Consider the following 15,591-nt stretch of genomic DNA (forward strand, 5'->3'; position numbering starts at 1 on the left):
AATATACATTTTTACCTACATTAAAAGGTTAAAAATATGAATATTTTGTTTTAAAGGTTTAATCAAGTTTTAAAATGTTAATTGGAAAGAAGATTCTGTGTGTAAACACTGGCTGAAGTTAAAGAGGTATCATCCAGTTTTTCTGTAAACTTGACATTAAAATAAAATCATAGCAGGTTTTTCTTAAATCACCAACCTGCTCTTTAGCAAAAATTATAAAAGGTTAAAAAGAGTCTATAAAATCTTACCTATGGCCAAACATTAAAAATTGGATAAATATGTCTATATGGTTTTATTAAAATTAAGTTTAACATTAGTAACCCACTAATATAAAGATAAAATTTAGCTTATCCGGTATAAAAATCATACAAAAGGCATTGTGTATAAAATGGTATTTGGCTTTCTTTGGTTTAAAAACTAATAAAAATAGGTGCTAAAGGAAATTTCTCAGTAAAAAGGCACTAAGGACTATAAAGTCCCCTGCCAAGGTCCCCTCATTTAAAACAAAAGGTCAGTTTCTTAAAATTACATGCTTGGTTTATCTTCCACTTTCCTTTCCCTCAAAAACGAAAAGTATTTTAGCACGTGTACTACCCCTAGAATTTCTGGTAAACCAGCACCAGCCTGAAGATCACGTTCTCATCAAAGGCTGGAAAGAAGAAAAACTCAAGCCAGCCTGGGAAGGACCCTACCTTGTGCTGCTAACCACCAAGACTGCTGTTCATACAACATAAAAGGATGGACTCATCACACCAGTCAAGAAAGTGCCACCCACTCCAGAGTCGTGGGCCATAGTCCCAGGGGAAAACCCTACCAAACTAAAGCTAAGAAAAATTTAACTCTTTTCTTCTATTCTATTACTCTTCTTTCTTTCCTCATTCTATTGCTAACCATCTAGTTATTAACATAACCAAGTCAATTTTGCCTCAAACTATTGCATTTAATGCTTGCCTTGTTATACCCTGTGGAGACTTGCCAAGTCAAAGATAGCTTTCTACTTCAGAAAAGTACTTCTGTCCCTCCTGGCTCTCCTCAGACTGGACATTAGTAAACTAGGACCATTTAATCCAGGGAGATTTCAATAAAGACCCCAGTACCAACCAGGAGTCTTGCCCCGAATGTAGAGCTTTTATGCCGTAGTTGGTCCAACATTCTGTGGACCACTAAAGAGCAAGGATAGACCACCTCAACCGGTTTTTGTAATTTCCTAAAATCATACATTCATTTTACTAGAGGATCATAGAAGTTAAAGACTTGAAACAAACTTTAGCAATAAAGACAAGATACCAAGATGCAAATGCCTGGTTAAAATGGATCAAATATTCCATCTGCACATTAAACAAAAGCAATTGTTATGCTTGTGCACATGGTAGGCCAGAGGCCCAGATTGTCCCCCTTCCACTAAGGTGGTCCTCCAGTCAGCCAGGTGTAGGCTGCATGGTAGCTCTTTCCCAGGATTCTACAGCCTGGAGTAATAAGTCATGCCAAGCTCTCTCTGCTATATTCAAAGTCTGGCACCCTGCAGGTCAGCCCCTGAGGGCCATCCAGCTTCCGTCTCCCAACACTAAGTTCATTTCGTGTCTCTCATGACAGGGAAGAAACTTAGCATTCCTTGGAGACCTGAAGGGATGTGATGAGCTTAAGAATTTTCAAGAGCTTATCAGTCGGTCAGCCCTTGTTCATCCCTGAGCAGATGTGTGGTGGTATTGTGGTGGACCTTTACTGGGCACTCTGCTGAATAACTGGAGTGGCACTTGTGCTTTAGTCTGTTTGGCTATGCCTTTCACCCTGGCATTTCATCAACCAGAGGGAGAAAAAATAAGACATTGTAAAGCGAGAGAAGCCCCTTATGGGTCTTTCAACTCGCACATCTAGATGCAGTTGGAGCCCCACAAGGAATACCAGATCAATTTAAAGCTTGAAATCAAATAGCTACAGGATTTAAGTCAATATTTTAGTAGGTGACAGTAAATAAAAATGTAGATTAGATAAACTACATCTATTACAACCAATAGCACCAAGCTTTTCATGAGTTAAAAGAAAAACTTACGTCGGCCCCAGCCCTGGGGCTACCTGACCTGACAAAACCCTCTACACCCTATGTGTCAGAAAAATAAAAACGGCAGTTGGAATTTTAACCCAGACTGTAGGGCCCTGGCCAAGACCAGTGGCCTATCTCTCAAAACAGCTAGACGGGGTTTCCAAAGGCTGGCCCCCATGTCTAAGGGCCCTAGCAGCAACGGCCCTGTTAGCACAAGAAGCAGATAAGTTAACTGTTGGGCAAAACCTAAACATAAAGTCCCCCCATGCTGTGGTGACTTTAATAAATATCAAAGGACATCATTAGCTAACGAATGCTAGGCTAACTAGATACCAAAGCTTGCTCTGTGAAAATCCCTGCATAACCATTGAAGTTTACAACATTCTAAATGCCACCGCCTTGCTCCAGATATCAGAGAGCCCAGTTGAACATAACTATGTAGAGGTATTGGACTCAGTTTATTCTAGCGGGCCTAACCTCTGAGACCATCCTTAAACATCAGTAGACTGGGAGCTGTATGTGGATAGGAGCAGCTTTACCAACCCCTGCAAAGTGACTCTGAAGAAGATGACAAGCCCTACTCCAGTCACACCTGGAAGCTGACTGGTCCACGCATGAATGAAGCATGGGGAAACTCATCACGGGACTCATTTTCCTTAAAATTTGGACTTGTACAATAAGGACTTCCACTGACCTCCCTCAGACTGAGGGCTGTTCCCAGTGTATACATCAAGTCACTGAGGTAGGACAAAAGGTTGCTATGGTCCTATTATTTTACGGTTATTGTAAGTGTACTGGAATTCTAAAAAGAACTTATTTGTATAATGTTATTCTATACAAGGTATGTAGCCCAGGAAATGACCAACCTGATGTGTGTTATGACCCATCTGAGCCTCCCATGACTACAGTTTTTAAAATAAGATTGAGAACTGAAGACTGGTGGGGGCTCATAAATGATATGAGTAAAGTGTTAGCCAAAACAGAAAACAAAAGAGGTGCCCAAACAAGTCATGTCAAAATTTGATGCTGTGCTGTCATTAATAATAATAAGTTAAAAATAGGATGTGGTTCTCTTAATTAGGAAAGAGGCTATATGGCAGAAAATAAGCACATGTATCATGAATTAGGACTGTGTAAAAATAAATGTAGATACTGGTCTTGTGTCATTTAGACTACTTGAATAAAAAAAAAATAAAAAAATCCTGTCCACCTTCAGCAAGGGAAAAGTAGCCCTTCCTGTACCAGTGGTCAGTGTAACCCCTTAGAACTAGTAATAACCAACCCCTTAATCCTCGCTAGAAAAAAGGGAAATGTATAACCCTAAAAATTGATGGAGCTGGACTGGATCTTCAAGTAAATATCGTGGTTTGAGAAAAAGTTTATAAGCACTCTCCTGAGTCAGTATTTCAAACCTTCTATGATAAACTAAATATGCCAGTACCAGAAATTCCAGGAAAAACAAGAAATTTGTTTTTGTAATTAGTTGAGCATGTAGCCCAGTCTCTCAGTGTCACTTCATGTTATGTATGTGGAGGAACTGTAATAGGAAATCAATGGTCATAGAAAGCCCAAGAATTAGTACCTACAGAGCGAGTTCCTGTTGAATTCCCAGCCCAAAAGCATCACCCGGATCACTTCTAGGTCCTAAAAGCCTCAATCATTAGACAATACTGTATAGCAAGAGTGGAAAAGAACTTCACCCTTCCTGTAGGAAGACTACATGGTGGAGTTCAAACCACACAGAGAAAAATCCATTCAGTAAATTTCCAAAATTGCAGACCGTTTAGGCCCACCCAGAATCCCACCGGGACTAGACAGCCCCCACTGGGCTATACTGGATATGTGGACATAGAGCCTACGCTAAGCTGCCTGACCAGTGGACAGGTAGTGTGTTATTGGCACTATTAAACCATCTTTCTTCCTACTGCTAGTAAGAACAGGCAAACTCCTAGGCTTCCCTGTCTATGCTTCCTGTGAAAAGCGAAGCATAGCCATAGATAATTAAAAAGATGATAAATGGCCACCTGAAAAAATTATACAATACTATGGGCCTGCCACTTGGGCATAAGATGGCTTGTAGGGATACCGGACCCCCATTTACATGCTCAACTGAATCATAGAGTTGCAAGCTGTCTTGGAGATCATCACTAATAAAACCAGTAAAACCTTGACTGTCCTGGCCCGGCAAGAAACTCAGATGAGAAATACTATCTATCAAAATAGATTGACTCTCAACTACTTGCTTGCAGCTGAAAGAGAAGTCTGTAGAAATTTAACCTTACCAATTGCTGCCTGCACATACATGATCGGGGCAAGTAGTCGAAGATATAGTTAAAGACATGACGAAACTGGCACATATGCCTGTACAAGTGTGGCATGGATTTGACCCTAAGGCCATGTTTAAAAATAGTTCCCAGCGCTAAGAGGATTTAAAACTCTTATAATAAAAATTATAGTAGTAAAAGGAACCTGCTTACTGATCCCTTATTTACTACCTGTACTCATTCAAATAGTAAAAGGTTTCATTGCTACTCTAGTTTACCAGAATGCTTCAGCACAAGTGTACTACGTAAATCACTATCTATCTGTCATGCAGAAAGACATAGGTTGTGAAAATGAAGGTGTGAACTCCCACTAATAAAATGAGTGAGAGTCTCAAAGGGGGGGAATGAGGGAGGAGACCACCCCTCATATTGTCTTATGCCTAATTTCTGCCTCCAAAGAAAGAAGAAGTAAAAACTAAAAGGCAGAAATGAAATCCACAGGCAGACAGCCTGGCGCCATGCCCTTTCCTTTCTTTTTCAAAGGAAAAAAAATCAGTCAAGGTGGTGGTCAGGGCCAGTTTCTATCTGGGCTCAGGGTCCTCATCCAAGCTCATTGCTTTGTGGCAGAATTTTTTTCTTTACAGTTATAATAGGATTGAGGTTCTCATTTTCTTGCTAGCTGTTGGCCAGAGACCCCCCCCCTCAGCTCCTAAGGTAGCCCCATAGGAAGTTCTTTGCCATGTGGTCCCATGGGAAGTTCATGGTGTGGACAGTTGCTTTCTTCCAGGGCAACTAGAGCACAGCTCTATAAATTTCTCTTCTGCTACCACTCAGACAAAACTCTCTGCTTTTAAAAGGCTCATGTGATTAGGGCAGGCCTGCCTAGATCATCTCCTTATTTTAAGGTCAACTGATTTGGAACCTTAATTGCATCTGCAAAAGCTCTTCACAGAAACACTTAGATTCATGTTTGAATGACTGAAAGTGTGCATACCCCGAGAGCCAGGAATATTGGGAGCTATCTTAGAATTCTGCCTACCATAATATGATTTAGCAAATGGAGAAGATGAGGAAGGGTTGTCTAGGAAGAAGAAATAGAATGTGCAAAGGATTCTGGGGAACTATTGGAAAATGATGCTAGAAAAGTGAGGGCCATGTCTCTAGCAACACAGCAAACCAGATTCTGGAGAAATCTTCCAACTCAAAACCCCTAAGATACTGGGAAAACTATTAAGACATGTTTTGTAGCAAGGCTGGGCTGGCAGGAATGGGAGGGAACTCCTCTGAGGTCGAACAATGAGAAAGTGTTAATCCTGAGAGGTGAGCAGGAGCCAGCACTTGCCCTGGAGCCACCTGCTAATCCTGGCCAAGCAGCAGGCTGGAGATAGGAGACAAAATCTAGACTGGAGCAGAGGGTGAAATCAGATTGGAAATCCTTATGCACACCAGAGCCCTCAAAGGGTGGAAATTTCAGCAAGGGTGGTTGGACTTTTCTCCCCATAGGAAACAAAGGAATTGAACAAAGATAGTCAATTTGCCTTAAGATACCTCATTTTTTGCTCAGAGTGGAACCAAAACAAAGACAAAAGTTTCCCCTAAGAATTCCTAACCAAAAGCCCACATTCATGCATTTTGGACAGGAATTCATACCACCTTTGTGAGTAAAAAGCTTCAAGCCAAACATTATTTTAAAGTTGTCCTAGGTTGGTAACTCCCTCAGACACTTGTAAAAAGCAAATCACCTCTAGCGGCATGCTCTCTAGCTCCTCCAGAATTCCAAAGAATTTAAATTTGCAATTTAAGACATCACAGTACAGGTAAGGAAATTTCATTTTACATGAGAGTTGGCAAAAATAATAAAATGAAGATTCAGAGAATGAATTAGAAGATTCAAAACATAAAATAAGTTTGTTCAATATATCTCTAGAAAAAAAGAAGGCATTGAAAGTATGAGTAGGAAGAAACTACCAACAATAATTCGGTAGACCAGTTAAACAACAAGAGAGAGAGAGAGAAACATACAATTAGTGAACTGAAAGATGGATACAAAGAATTTACCCAAAATGCAACACTGACAGAAAAAAGGTTACAGGAAATGCAAATGAGATTAAGGGATGTGGAGGATAGAATAAGCCAAAAGTCTAGCACATGCCTACTCAGATTTCCAGAAATAAAAAATAGAGAAAATGGTTCAGAGGCAATAACAGAAGAAATAACGATGGAAGTTTTCCAGAATCAAAACACACAATCTTCAGATTTAAGAACCGCCCAAAATCAATAAGCAGGAAAGTTAACAGGAATATTAGAAACATCAGAGTGAAACTGCTGATCACTAGAGACAAAAAGGAGGTCTTAAAAGAAGCCACAGAGAAAGGACAAATTATCTACGGAGAAATAGAAATTATGCTTAAAATTGCCAGAAGACAGGGAGTGTCTGCAAAGTTCTAGAAGATAACTGTCAACCTTGAATTGTAGAAATAAGGAAATCTTTCAAGATCAAAATAAAGGGGTGTGAGGCAATAGTAAGTGGGACAATAGGTAGTAGGGACTATGGCAGTTGGAGAGCTCCATCTAAAGGGGACAGTCCCTGCTCAACTTCTGCCAATTGCTGGCTTATAGGAGTGAAACACCCTGTGTCGCTAGATCTTTAGAATTTTCAAGAAAGGTCAGAAATCTGGATTTTTAAAAGTTGAATTATCTCAGTTTTAAATATTAACAACAAGTTTAAAATGTTTTAATTGCGGGGCAGACAAATTCTGTGTGGGTGAAACAAAACTTCTACATGGAGGGCCTGAAGGTCTGATGAAGGTGGTGATGTCGAAATGGTAACATGGTAGACTATGCAAGATTAACTGGAGAGGTCGATCCCAGGCCTCTGCTGCCTCTTCAAACACTAGCTTGTCTGGCCAGTTTTTGTTTTAGTGTTTTCTTAAACTCAGGGATGCACTTATATTCTCAACTGGGCTCTCAGGTTCTTAGAGACAGAAACTTCATTTTCTCTGAACATTCCATGGAAAAGGGCATAGTGCCTGGGTTTTAGTGGGTAGGGCAAACAACCTTAGTTCCTCCTCCTCCCTCTAGTCTCATTCTCAGAGAACTGGAGATGTTGTTTCTTCCCTTCACCCCTTCAGGAGATCTACACCCTAGGGATTTAGGTTTCCCCTTACTGACGTGTAGTGGGATAGAGCAGTATTAGAGGGGTAGGGCTTCCTGGAGAGGCCAGGACCTGTGCCCAGTTCCCCTAAGGTGCATGATAGAAATGTCCATGAATGCCCAGATACTGACCACTAAATGCCACAGCTGTGCAGGAAGTTGGAAGTCTTATGGTCCAGACTGTGGCTGGGCTTTGCATGGTGGTGGCATCTCTGTGGACCCCGGGGCAGCTGATGTCCAGTGCCAGACTAATGGTAAATAGGAAGAAAAGTACCAACCACAGGCGAAGGAGCAGGCCCCTGACCCATTTTTCTGACTCCATATAAAAAACAGAGGCTAAAATCAGCCATCTGGTCAACTAGGTAGAACCAGATTTAGAACAAGAGCACTGTTACTGCCAATCCCACAGGATTGTTTCTAAACAATCATAATGCCAATCACATTGTGAAATGTTTGTGGATTGCAGAAGCTCCACCAAGAATGGAGGCTGAAGCAGACAGGAGAAGGGAGATAGTGGAAATGGGAGAACTAATCAAGCCTTCAATCATCAGGGACACATCATCTCTGCTTATCCCAGAGAGCGTCAGCCTTTGTGGCCATTTTTCTAGGGTCAACAAGAAAAAAATCATACCTTTTCATTTTCTTATACACTTAGAACAATAAATGTATTCACAAAAATATAAGACGCATACCAGAAATTTACAAAACCATAAATGTATATAGCTCAATAAATTTTCTCTAAATGAGCATACCATGTAGCCACCTAGGCCAAGAAACAGAACATTGCCTGCCTTCCTGAGCCTGCCTCATGGCTCTTTCCGGTCACTACCCTCTCACTATTTTCCTGCTGTGGCAGCCACTCCTCTGACTTCCGTTCCACAGGTTAGGTTAGCCTGATTTTGAACTTTGTGTAAAAGAAATCCTGCAGTGTGGACTCTCTCTGTCTGCTTCCTTTCACTCAAAATGGCGCCTGTAAGATTCATCGATGTTGCCGCAGGTAGCTTAAACATGTTTATTTTCATTGCTGCATAGCATAAATAGATCACAGTATTTTTTCAATCCCCTTAGTGGATATTTGAGTTGTTTCAAGTTGGAGGCTATAGCAGATAATGCTGCTATGAATGTTCTTGCTCAAATCTTTTGGTAGCCTTGTGGGGTTTTTTTGTTTTGTTTTTTTGTTTGTTTGTTTTTGAGACGGAGTTTCACTCTTGTTGCCCTGGCTGAAGTGCAATGGCGCTATCTCGGCTCACCGCAACCTCCACCTCCTGGGTTCAAGCAATTCTCCTGCCTCAGCCTCCCGAGTAGCTGGGATTACAGGCATGTGCCACCATACCTGGCTAATTTTATATTTTTAATAGAGACAGGGTTTCTCTATGTTGGTCAGGCTAGTCTCACTGACCTCAGGTCATCCGCCCACCTTGGCCTCCCAGCCTTGTGCTTTTTTTTAACCTTTAAGACGAAAAAAAAAAAAAATCTAAAAAAAGTGGGGAACAACTAGGAGTTCTGTGATCATCTCACCACATTACTCGCGATCATAACATTGTACTGAGATGGTCTGAAAGTGCATTATCACGGATCCTGGTATTTTCCTTGTACTTGGTACAGCTGCATGTAGGCACTTAGAAACCCGGAATGTCAGAGCTGGAAGAAGTCTTACATATCATCCTACCCAGAATTTCCCAAATTTCATCTTTACAAACGTCCTCTTTGTGATTTTTGTCATATCCTCATACCACTCATACTATTACATTTTTNATAGAGACAGGGTTTCTCTATGTTGGTCAGGCTAGTCTCACTGACCTCAGGTCATCCGCCCACCTTGGCCTCCCAGCCTTGTGCTTTTTTTTAACCTTTAAGACGAAAAAAAAAAAAAAAAAAAAAAAAAAAAAAATCTAAAAAGAGTAGTGGAACAACTAGGAGTTCTGTGATCATCTCACCACATTACTCGCGATCATAACATTGTACTGAGATGGTCTGAAAGTGCATTATCACGGATCCTGGTATTTTCCTTGTACTTGGTACAGCTGCATGTAGGCACTTAGAAACCCGGAATGTCAGAGCTGGAAGAAGTCTTACATATCATCCTACCCAGAATTTCCCAAATTTCATCTTTACAAACGTCCTCTTTGTGATTTTTGTCATATCCTCATACCACTCATACTATTACATTTTTCTTTAAATTGTCTTTTTTTCATTTAAATATCTACTTTAGACTTATCCTAAGCAATAACAACTGTGAACTCATAGCTTTGATATGCAAGGTATATTCTTTTTATTACACATTAAAATTAACATACAACTATTACAATAAATGTGTCAGCCTACTACCCGTGTGAGATAGTTTCCATTATCTCCTCCTTCTGATCCATTTCCTGTCCTGCTCTGTCTCAGAAGCTGGCCTCTACAGGCTAACCTCAACTGGTTCTCTTGTCTTATGGCTTCGGGGTGTATTCAGCCAAGAGGCACTGGACAGTAGTCAGAGGTTGGGATATTTATCACCCTGATCTCCACCCTACCCTGCCCCAGTTGGCAGTGACTGTGTTCTCTAACAAAGGCCATGGGTCTCATCAGGCAACCCCTCTCTCATGGCTGTAGAGAGAGTTTCAACCCTTTGCCCTTTCAGGTACAGGAGTGACAGTGCTTCCAGCTGTTGCAAGTCTCCCGAGTTTCCCCATCTCTTCTTGGTTCCCTTAACCATGCCCACCCCTTTATAAATAGTCCCTTCATTAAGCCCTCCTCACTTACCCCTTTCATGAGGCCATCTGTCTCATGCTAGGGGGATGCAATATCAAACCCCACCAGTGGTAGGCACACATTTTTCACACCTATATGGGTGCCAGCTGAGACCCAAGAGGGAATTCCTTATCCAACATCCCCCAGCCTGTGAGTGACAGAGCTAGGAATGGTATCCCTGGTTCGATGTGTTTCTGACCATACATACTACTTCTCAAGGGAGAAACTGGTCAGTTCTGTTAACAATGCCCAAGTGTTCATATTGTAATGTCCTCTTATGAATCTCTCACTCTTGTACTTTCTTCCCCATCCTCATCCATGTTCTACTGGGCCCCAGATGCAAATGGGATCGTGGCCAGCTCACCTCTTTCCTTCCCCTTCCCCAGGACTCCCAGATGTCATGCATCAGCCCTATGAGAGCCTTGCCTCTTCTTCAACACACCTGTGTTTCACCACTGTCCTTTGATCAGGAGTCCTGTCTGGCAAAGGTGCAAAGTCCCCTACATCTCTTCTTCTCAAAACCTGCAGCCCAACTTTCCCTCTCTTTCCAGAAATAGTAATTTCCTCCCTGTCCTCCCATAACTCTGCTTAGCACTGGCTTGAATGGTGACAAGTAGTGTATGTGTTTCCCTGATTAAACAGTGACTGCTTCTATGATCACACTGAATTCCTCTTTGTATCATCAGCATCCCCCAGCTAGCCTGACTCAAGTAGGCCCTTTACAGGGCCATGTTGAGCAAGCTGCATTCATTAGGCCATTAAGAACATTAAAGCACAAAAGATGTTCTAATGGGTGACAGATGAATGCTCATCCTGTTTTTGTTTTTTGTTTTTTTTTTTAGACAATGTCTTGCTCTGTCCCTCAGGCTGGAATGCAGTGGTGTGATCTCAGCTCACTGCAACTTCCGCCTTCCAGGTTCAAGTGATTCTCGTGCCTCAACCTCCCGAATTAGCTGGGACCACAGGTGTGTGCCACCATGCCCAGCTAATTGTGTGTGTGTGTGTGTGTGTGTGTGTGTGTTTTGAGATGAGAGTCTTGTTTTGTCGCCCAGACCAGAGTGCAGTGGCACGATCTCCACTCACTGCAATCTTTGCCTCCCTGGTTCAAGCGATTCTCCTACCTCAGCCTCCTGAGTAGCTGGGATTACAGGCAGTTGCCACCACACCTGGCTAATTTTTGTATTTTTAGTGGAGACAGGATTTCACCATGTTGGCCGGGCTGGTCTCGAACTCCTGACCTCAGGTGATCCATCCACCTTGGCCTCCCAAAGTGCTAGGATTACAGGCATGAGCCACTGCACCCAGCCTCACCCCAGTAATTTTTTAACAATGATTTATTTTAACATTATATGCTAGAGACATGATCTGAGTTGGGGATGGGACAGGGGGTGGCCTTCCTCAGTCTCTTGTTCTTCCCAGAGAGGCCTGAGGGAAAGGGGTGAGGAGTGGTCACCCAGTCTCATTCTGGGTCCTGGGTTTTCCAGCTGAGGCCCTTAGATGGGCAGCATTGGATCTGTGCATCTCCGGTTATGGTGTACAAACTGTTAAGTGCGTGGTGCACTGTGTGTGGGGGTGAGCAGTGAAAGCTCAGAGGTCTCTGAATTCCGAAAGGAGTCCAGCTTCAGAGAGCACTTTAGCCTTCCTCCTGGAGATAAAGGAAGTCTTGTTGGTCTCCACTCCTGGGGTTGGGGCCAGAGTTCCCACAACTTATAAATTGTTCCTCCCCCTGGCGTTTTCCTCTGTGCGTGGATCTCCCCTACCCTACAGCCCTTGAACAAGGGTGGCTTTGGCCTCAAGTGGCAGCCCAGCTGGGCTCTAATGTTTGAATGTAGAGTTATGGCTGTTTCTTTATCTCTTTCATAGTTCCTGTGAACATCTGTCCAGGGCCCGAGCTCGGAAGGCAGAGTCCTTCGTGGAGCATGTCCAGCTCCTACCCCAAGAGCAGCCTCCATGTTTACCCACTGACTGGGCTCACACACATGCAGGCAGCTCCTGGGACTCTGAGCTAGCGTGGTCACATGTCGAGGGGACAGAGTTCCCCAGGGGGCACCAGCCCTTACCCTGCAGTCTTGCCTCTGATAGGGAAACCTTGAGTTCGTAGTGACTGTGGGGCTGGCTCTCCAGGACAAGCCCCTCCAGTGGAGCCAGGAACCAGGATGGAAGGTTGGGTTTGGGGGTGGACTGATGGCCTGGAGCTCACTGCCTCCTATTTTCTTTTCCTCTTTTTCCGTCTCACCCAGAGCTGAGGGAAGAGGCCTTGACAACAAGTGAGATTTGGGGCACCTGACTGTGACTTCAACCCAGCACGTGGGGTTGGCCCAAAGCAGATTCCCAGTTTGTCCTCTCAGGTCCTCTGGACACCCTTCCCCACCACACATAACCCTAGACCTTCACAGCTCCCACACCACCATCCACACCTAGGAAAGGACATCGGACTGGAGGTCAGGAGCCTGGGATTCAAGTCCCAGCTCTGCCAACAGCTACCAGCATATTCTTGGGCAAGTCACTGAACCTCTCTGAGTCCTGATTCCCTTAGCTGTAAGAGGCTGATAATCATAAGACCCTCTGCATAGCTTTAAGCATCAAGATAATGCCTGTGAAAGTCTTCACTGTACTCTAATGTGTGATTAATATATATTATTTATCCTGGAATCTCCTATATCCTTAGGTTCCTGTTAAATAAACCATGATGTGAGTGGCTAGTAATGAAGTTTTGCTGCCTTTTAAACAGTTATTTGTGCTTGTAAACAAAACTTTCAATGCCTTTATTCAGATATAAGAGTACGGAATTCATTCCAAGTTTAGACCGGGTGCAGCAGCTCACATCTGTAATCCCAGCACTCTATGAGACTGAGATGGAAAGATTGCTTGAGTTCAGGAGTTTAAGACCAACCTGAGCAACATAGGAAGACACTGTCTCTACAAACAAACAAGCAAACAGACAAAAACACCAATAAATTGCCTGGACATGGTGGCACATGCCTGTAGTCCCAGCTGCTCAGGAAGTTGAGGCATAGGGATCACTTGAGCCCAGAAGGTTGAGGCTGCATTGAGCTGTGATCACACCATTGTACTCCAACCCAGGTGACAGAGCAAGCCCCTGTCTCAAAAGAAAATGAAAAGCAAAAAAGAAAAAATTTCAAGTTTACAGGCAGGCTGGGGAGGAGGAGCAACTTACCATTCAGTGGTGCTGCTTCCTTCGCTGGGCACTTTGCTGGCGTTGCCCTCTGTCTTCCTAAGGCGATGGACCTTGTTGCTATGTAAGGGAAGTCCCTGCGCAGAAGGCTGAGAGGAACAGAATTTTCAAGGACAAAACATTTGCCAAGAAGCCCAACTTCACAAATTTCCTCTATTTATCAACCCCTTGGTACACAGTTGCTGCTTTGATGAGGCTGATTTCAGCTGAAATACCACAGCAGCGGGAAAAGGAAATAATTTTTTCCTTGCATTCCAGTGTGAGGCTGATGTAGGCAAAGAAGCCTGCCAAAGCCTTTAGAGATGCGTGAAGTCCCCTGTTGTGTTTAAGGTCTTTTTCTCCACTTAGATAGGTTGGCAGCTGCTTTCCTTCTCTCTTGCTCAATCCTTCCTCCTGCATTCCTTCGGAGTTCTTGTTTCTCATCCAAAGAGCTCAATTCCTTTCAGAGCAATTCCTGTTTTCTAGTCTCCCATCTCCTCCTATTATACAGACACGAGTTCATCAGAAAGAGTTTCCCAGTTAACTTTTGGTGTAGCCCAGCGTCACCTCTTACAGTGTCTGGCTCAGAAATTAATTCTTCCTTAAGTCTAACTCAATCCCCCATGTTCCTCCCCTGTTTCTAAACTCTCAGCAGGCTCCCCATTATCTACTGAACTAACTTCTATCTCCTAAACCCAGCCTTAGAGGCCTTCCTCCATCTGGTCTCCAGGGCTAGATGCACTGTCTCCACTGGCTGATGCAGCCTCATGTCGGGGTATGTGGCCTTGGAAAGGGGAATTCGACTCGTACCTACTCACTCCCGGGATCCTTTGTCAGGCACCTGTTGGTCCCAGTCAGCCTCTTCAACCTCATCTCCTATTTTTTCTTCTCCCCTGCCTGGTGGCTGGCCCAGTGCCCTACTCACCATGTCTCTGAATGGCATCACACAATCCTATCTCTGCTCCTTCCTTCCTTCCTTCCTTCCTTCCTTCCTTCCTTCCTTCCTTCCTTCTTTCCTTCCTTCCTTCTTCTCTCTCTTTCCCTCCCTCCCTCCCTTCCTTCCTTCTCTTTCTTTTTGAGAGGGAGTCTCACTCTGTCACCCAGGCTGGAGTGCAGTGGCATGATCTCAGCTCACTCCAACCTCTGCCACCCAGGCTCAAGGAATTCTCCTGCCTCAGCCTCCCGAGTAGCTGGGATTACAGGCGCACGCCACTACCGCCCAGCTAATTTTTGTATTTTTAGTAGAGACGGGGTTTCACCATGTTGGCCGACCTGGTCTTCAACTCCTGACTTTAGACGATCCATCCGCCTTGGCCTCCCAAAGTGCTGGGATTCCAGGCGTCAGTCACTGCGCCCAGCCTCTGCACATTTCTTGTATGATTCCTTCCACCCCAAATTCTGTAAGTCCTCTTAAAATTCCCTAAGGCCCACCATGGGTGACACTTCCTCATCAATTAAGCATGTGTGGATGGTACTAGGTCAGACGGTAGAGGGTCTGGACTTGCTGTTTCCCATGGAACCCAAGCTGCAGTGTCTTTAGGTTTTTCCTCTTGGGCTGTTCAGAATCCCCAGAGAGGAGTCCTCCAGGGCCCTGCCTGGAAGGTGGGGTGAGACTGCCAGCATGTTGTGGCCCCTGTGCAGTGAGAAAGTCTGGCAGCCCCTGAGTTTAGCAATCAGTGACATCTGTCCTCCATCCCTGTTTTCCATTCCACACTCCACACTTCACCGATCTCGGACCTGCAGTCCAGAGACCTGCCTCTGTCACCCTTTCCAGAGAGTAAAGCTCCAGACACCCATTGAGGGGAGAGAAGGGCAGGTGACCAGCAGAATGGAGTTGAGGAGGGCATTAAGGAGCATTAGAAAGACCTAGAAAGACCCCCACAGATTGCTCACCAAGTGTAAATATGGCTTACTAAGTAATTTACATGCATTAACTGGAACTACCTCTCATGTAGCTCTCCTCCTAGTCTCCTCCATTTTAACAAGCCGTGAACTGCCTGCCAGGTCCCCATGTTCCTGGGACTTCCAAGTCTGTCTTTTCTTTTTTTTGGCGGGGGGTGGGGGACAGAGTTTTGCTCTTATTACCTGGGCTGGTTGCAATGATCTCGGCTCACTACAACCTCCACCTTCCCAGCTCAAGTGATTCTCCTGCCTCAGCCTCCCAAGTAGCTGGGATTACAGGCACCCACTATCACGCCTGGCTAATTTTTTGCATTTTTAGTACA

At 43.9% G+C, this 15,591-nt stretch overlaps 1 protein-coding gene across 1 annotated transcript in view; it reads right to left on the minus strand.

The window, feature by feature from the left end:
- The window catches only part of ST3GAL5 (ST3 beta-galactoside alpha-2,3-sialyltransferase 5), an 84,376-nt gene extending 70,987 nt beyond the window's left edge, over positions 1-13,389 (minus strand). The window contains exon 1 of the mRNA XM_017856326.1: positions 13,370-13,389. The gene's annotated coding sequence lies outside the window, so the exon portion shown is untranslated. The remainder of the gene's footprint in view (positions 1-13,369) is intronic.
- Positions 13,390-15,591: the final 2,202 nt, after the last annotated feature.

Source organism: Rhinopithecus bieti, unplaced genomic scaffold (assembly GCF_001698545.2).
Source record: "Rhinopithecus bieti isolate Rb0 unplaced genomic scaffold, ASM169854v2 scaffold_44368, whole genome shotgun sequence".
NCBI classification, from domain to species: domain Eukaryota; kingdom Metazoa; phylum Chordata; class Mammalia; order Primates; family Cercopithecidae; genus Rhinopithecus; species Rhinopithecus bieti.